This window comes from Protopterus annectens, chromosome 2.part0 (genome assembly GCF_019279795.1).
Source record: "Protopterus annectens isolate FY-2018-M chromosome 2.part0, PAN1.0, whole genome shotgun sequence".
In the NCBI taxonomy this organism is placed as follows: domain Eukaryota; kingdom Metazoa; phylum Chordata; order Ceratodontiformes; family Protopteridae; genus Protopterus; species Protopterus annectens.
This window is the reverse complement of record NC_056728.1, coordinates 57,180,201-57,186,128: the sequence shown is the minus strand read 5'-3', so window position 1 is coordinate 57,186,128 and position 5,928 is coordinate 57,180,201.

Sequence of the window (5,928 nt, the reverse complement as noted above, 5' to 3'; positions counted from 1 at the left end):
CCCTCTCCAAAGCAAAAAACATAGCATCAATGGGACCAGACTGTGTCCCGGGCTGCGTCTTACATGAACTCCAAGAAGAGCTAAACCCAAACATAAAATAAGAAGTTATGTACCTACCATAACGTTCCATGTTAGTTGTCTTCTCTCGCCTTCTTTCTTGCTGGATGCGTTCGGAGCCGATCCTCGGCTCCGACTCGGCACTTGCTAAGCTCGAGAGCTAATTTTACCAGCTCAAGGCAACCGTATATCCCATGATGCAAGGCGTGACTACCCCAGATCTCGTTTGGTAGCTATAGAAAAAACCCTGCCAGTAACCTTCTTCCCAGAAAGGAAGAGGAGGAACTGAATGTGGAAAGAAACCAAGAAAGGTAACCACTAGATACTAGTGACACTTCCTACTGGGGCCCATAGAAGGAATGGATCGTACCCAGAGAAGAGTACAACTTCAAGGTCTGTCCAGGCTAGGGTGAAGGAGGGAGGGACGCAAGAAAGAAGGCGAGAGAAGACAACTAACATGGAACGTTATGGTAGGTACATAACTTCTTAATGTTAAGTTGTCAAACTCGCCTTCATTCTTGCTGGATGGGACCGCGTCCCTAGCACCTCTATCCTGGGTGGCTCAATGGAACAGACTCTTGAGAACTGTGGAACCAAACCCTAGCCCTGTCTCTGGAGGCCAAGTCCAATTTGTAATGAGACACAAAGGTGTGAGGAGTGACCCAAGTGTCTGCCGCACAAATGGTGTCAATAGGTAGCCTATCCTGAAAAGCTGTAGAAGTGAATAGGCGTCTGGTAGAATGTGCGTTTGGTTTTGAGGGCAGTTGCTTGCCCCTAAGGAGATAAAACATGAGAAATGGTAGAAGACAGCCATCTGGATAAGGTCACCTTGGAGACCGGCAGACCCTTCCTGTTTTCTGCATAAGAAAGAAACAGTTGATCAGATTTTCTGAATTGTTTAGTTCTGTCCAAGTAATATCTGAGTTGGCGATGGACATCCAAACAGTGAAGTTTCTGTTCCGTTTTGTCAGAATAATTAGGGAAAAAAACTGGCAAATCAATAGATTGGTTAATATTCGTCTGGGAAGCAACCTTGGGCAAAAAAGATGGATTAGTTCTTAAAGATACTCTATCTTTGTGGCAAACCAAGTATGGGGGACGGACACAGAGAGCATGAAGTTCAGACACCCTCCTGGCTGAAGTAACAGCAACCAGAAAAATTTTCTTCCAGGAAAGAAATTTTAATCAGCATGTAGCAGCCGGTTCAAAGGGGGGTAGAATCAAGGATGCCAGCATTAAATTCAGGTCCCATTGCGGAGGGGGATCTTTGATTGGAGGTTTCAGGAGAAAGATCCCTCTAAGAAAAGCTTTGCAAAGCTTGTGAGACATTATGTTTTGATCCGCTAAGCCAACATGAAAATTTGAGATTGCTGCCAGCTGGACCTTAACTGTAGAGGAAGAAGAACCCAACTGAAAAATCTCAGCTAGGAAGTCCAAGACTGACTGCACTGGAGCAGTAAAGGGATCTATGTCCCTAGAGTTTGCCCAGAAGGAAAAACGCTGCCATTTGCTAGCATAAATCCTTCTGGTAGAGGACTTTAGAGAAGCTACTATGATATCTCGCACAGGATTAGAAATCATAGGGAGCCTGGCTAAGGAAGGAAGTGGAGCAACCAAGCAGTGAGGTTGAGAGAATGAATGGCCTGGTGCAGATGACCCGAATGGTGGGTCAGAAGATCTGGAACTGGATCCAGATGCCAAGGCTGAACCAAGAGATGACGATGTAGGGACGGAAACCAAATTTGTCGAGGCCAGTAAGGGGCAATGAGAATCAACTTGGCTCTCAATACGGTAGCTTTCTGAATCACTTGAGGTATCAGCGGGAAAGTACAGTTTTGTACCTACCATAAATGTAGATGTCTGATAGGTATGCATCTGCAGTCATAACATATGGGTTGTCCTGCCTCAGGCAGCCCTTCGGTCGGCCGGATTCCAAAGTCTGGGTCTGGCCTCGGCTGATGTCGCACTTTCCCCGACGTCAGATCTTCTGGGGTATAAAGGCATCAGCCGACGCCATTTTCCTCAGTGTTTCTTGCCCCAGATGCCAGGTACCCTCTAGGAAGGCTAAATTTGGATAAATGCTGAAAAGTTCCAAACAGTAGCAAATTATATACATATATATATACAAACAAATACACCATAATAGATTCCCCCAGCTAGCTGAAAGAGGGGTAAGCACCCTAGGAATACCACAGAGGGGAAGGAGGGTGGGTAATCCTGACTGCAGATGCATACCTATCGGACATCTACATTTATGGTAGGTACAAAACTGTACTATGTCCTTTAAGGATGCATCTGCAGTCATAACATATGGGTAGAATACCATAGCCAAACTGGGGGAGGAGGTACTAAGAGAAGGATGGTGTAGTTAAGATCCCCTGCAGAACTGCAGTTGCAAATCCTGCTCGGGATCTGGAGTATAAAGGTAGATTGTAATGCTTGGCAAATGTATGCACGGAGCTCCAAGTAGCAGCTTCTAAAATGTCCTTGGTAGCCACCCCTCGTAGGAAAGCTGTAGTGGTGGCTGTGGCCGTTGTGGAATGAGGCCTGATATTTTCAGGAGCTGTCTTTCCATGAAAGGAGTAGCAAGTTTAATGCAATTTCCTATCCATTTTGAAATTGTATGTTTGATAATTCCTCTTCCTTGCACCCCAGTTGCATATGCTACAAAAAGTTGGTCAGTTTTTCTGTTGGTTTTAGTTCTGTCCAGATAGTAGCGTAGTTGTCTGTGTATATCCAAGGTGTGCAAAAGTTTTTCTCCTTTGTTCTGTGGGTTAGGGAAGAACGTAGGCAAATGAATAGCTTGGTTCAAGGATACCCTGGATACCACCTTTGGCATGAAAGTAGGATTGGTTCTCAGTGACACTCTATCCTGGTGGAAAATAAGAAAAGGCTGCACTGCCATTAATGCCTGTAACTCGGATACTCTTCTTGCTGAAGTGATTGCCAGAAGAAAAGCAGTTTTCCAAGATAAAAACTGTAGGTCTGCTGATGCTGCTGGTTCAAAAGGAGGTAGCGTCAATTTTTCCAGCACAAAAATGAGATCCCATGCAGGTAGAGGGGGTCTCCTTGGAGGTTTAACATTTTTGATCCCTCTCAAAAATTGTCTGAGAAGAGGGTGAGAGAAGATAGGTGGATCCATATTGTATTCTGCTGAAATTGCTGAAGCATGAATCTTAATGGAAGAATAAGACAGGCCATTGTGGAACAATTCTGCTAAGTATTCTAGGATGTGTGCTAGGTTTGCCACTGTGACATCTGTGCCCTTTGATGTGCTCCAAATGAGAAATCTCTTCCATTTAGCTGAGTATGTCTTCCTTGTGGAAGGTCTGCGAGCCTCCAGGATAATGTCCTTCACCCTCTGAGATAAAACAGTTTGGTTTTAAGGAATTTTCCAGGCAGTTAGTTGCAATGTTTTCAAGTTTGGATGCAGGGTCTTGAAATTGTTCTGCGTTAGAAGAAAAGGCCATAGGGGAAGAGGCCATGAGTTCGCCTGAGACATGCTTCTCAGTAGCGGATACCAGTGTTGTCTTGGCCAGTCCGGAGCTATTAGTATCACCTTTGGCTGTTCCTCCCTGATCTTCAGTAGAACCTTGTACATCAATGGGAGAGGTGGAAAGGCATATACTGTTAGGGCATTCCAGCTGAAAGAGAGAGAGTCCACCCTCCAGGCTTGTGGGTGGTATGTCCTTGAGCAGAATTTCTTCAGTTGGTGGTTGAGTGGGGAGGCAAACAGATCTATCTCTGGCATTCCCCATTTCTTTGTTATGAGTTTGAAGATGTCTGGATGCAGCATCCATTCGTGAGCATCCGTGGTAGTTCTGCTTAAGCTGTCTGCTAGTGAATTCTCTTTTCCTGGTACGAATTTGGCCTGCAGCTGGATATTGAGATTCAGGCATAGGTTCCACAGATTCATTGCCATCCGGCATAGAGAGTAGGAATGTGCGCCTCCTTGTTTGTTTATGTACCACATGACCGTGGTGTTGTCTGTCCTTAATAACAGATGTCCTTGCTGGAGGAATGGTTTGAATGCCTCGATTGCATGTCTCACTGCCAGCATTTCCTTTTGGTTTATGTGCATGCTTAGCTGCCCTTGAGGCCATAGGCCTTGGATACATTTGTCCTCCATGTGTGCTCCCCATCCTCGGTCTGAGGCGTCCGTGGTGATGGTCTGCCTTGTTTTTGGTATGTTGAAAGGCAACCCTCTGTTGGACTGGCAGGCCTGAGCCCACCACAGGAATTCCTTTTGAAGGCATGGAATGATTGGTATCATGGTTTCTAGACTGTGACTGTGTTGAGACCATACATTCCTTAGGTACCATTGCAATTTCCTCATATGCAGCCTGGCATGTGGAATCAAGATTATGCAGGATGCCATGTAACCCAGGACCTGCAGGACTTTCCTTGCAGTAAGCGGAGTTTGTCTTGTCAAAATCATGAAATAATCTGGAAGTTGTTTTTGTTTTTCTTCTGTGAGAAAAGCCATCTGAGTGATTGTGTCCAGATCCGCACCCAAAAAGGTTATCCTTTGGGATGGCACTAGTCTTGACTTTTGGATGTTGACTGTGTATCCCAAGGCCTGTAGCAGGTGTATGACATAGGCCAAGTCCTTTAACAATTTTTTCTTGTTGTCCGCTTGTATTAGGCAGTCGTCCAGGTATGGATAAATTTGAATTCCCTGAAGTCTGCAATGTGCAATTACTGAAGCCAGGCATTTCGTGAATACTCTGGGCGCAGTAGATAAGCCAAAGGGCAATGCTGAGAATTGATAATGCTCTGATCCTGCAAGAAATCCGAGGTGTCTTCTGCAATCTGGTCGGATAGGGACGTGCAGGTATGCCTCCTTGAGATCTAGAGTCACCAGCCAAGACTCCTTGCCCAACATGGGAAGAAGTTGCTGTAGGGTCAGCATTTTGAATTTTGGCACAATGAGATATGTGTTCAGTGCGGACAGGTCGAGAATAGGCCTCCATTTTTTTCTTTTCTTGGAACAAGGAATAATCTGGAGTAAAATCCTTGGCCTTGTTCTATAGATGGTACCCTTTCTATAGCTTTCATCTGAAGTAAATTGCCGATTTGTCTTAAAGCCTCTGCCTTCTGGTTTGGTGGAAGGTTTGGCATTCCTCCCCTTTTTGGCAAAGTGTGGAAGTGAAACCTGTATCCTTTGTCTATTGTTTGCAATGTCCATGTATCCTTTGTAATGCAATGCCAGTTTTTCGAGAATAAAGCCAGCTTTCCGCCCAAGGGAGCTTCCAGTTCATCCCTGGTAGGCGGAATCAGAGTCAAGTCATTGGGTCTGTCCTGTGGTAGTGGTTGTAGTTGTAGCTGTGGCACTACTCCTCTGGTTGGCAGGCTGCCACTGACGGCCCCTGTAGGCACCCTTTGATTGACCTCTGCCTCTAGGGCGTCTGTTCCTGCCCCTCTGTGCTCTGGAGGTGTCTGGAAAGGACCAATTCTTTGTAGGCCAGTTTCTGCTGAACCTTGGAGGTTGGACCTGCAGGAATTCCTTTACTGTTTGCAGAGATTTTGCTTTTTCTTCCACCTTCTTTAGAGTCTCCTGTGCAGGGGAGCCAAATAAATTTTGTTTCTCCATTGGAGCATCGAGGAGTTTAGCCTTGACATGGTCTGGCAAAGATTGCTCCTTCAGCCAGGCATGCCTACGAATTACTGCCCCAGTCACAGCTGATCTAAATGAAGCCTCCAGTGCATCATAGCCACATTTTAAGAAATGATTACTGACCTGCTGAGAGTTGTGTACCAAATCCTGAAAGGATTCACGGTCTAAAGGTTCAGGAGAAGAAAGTTTCTTATTCAGCTGACCTAACAAAAATTCTTGGTACTGTATCATATGGAATTGACAGTTTAATGCCC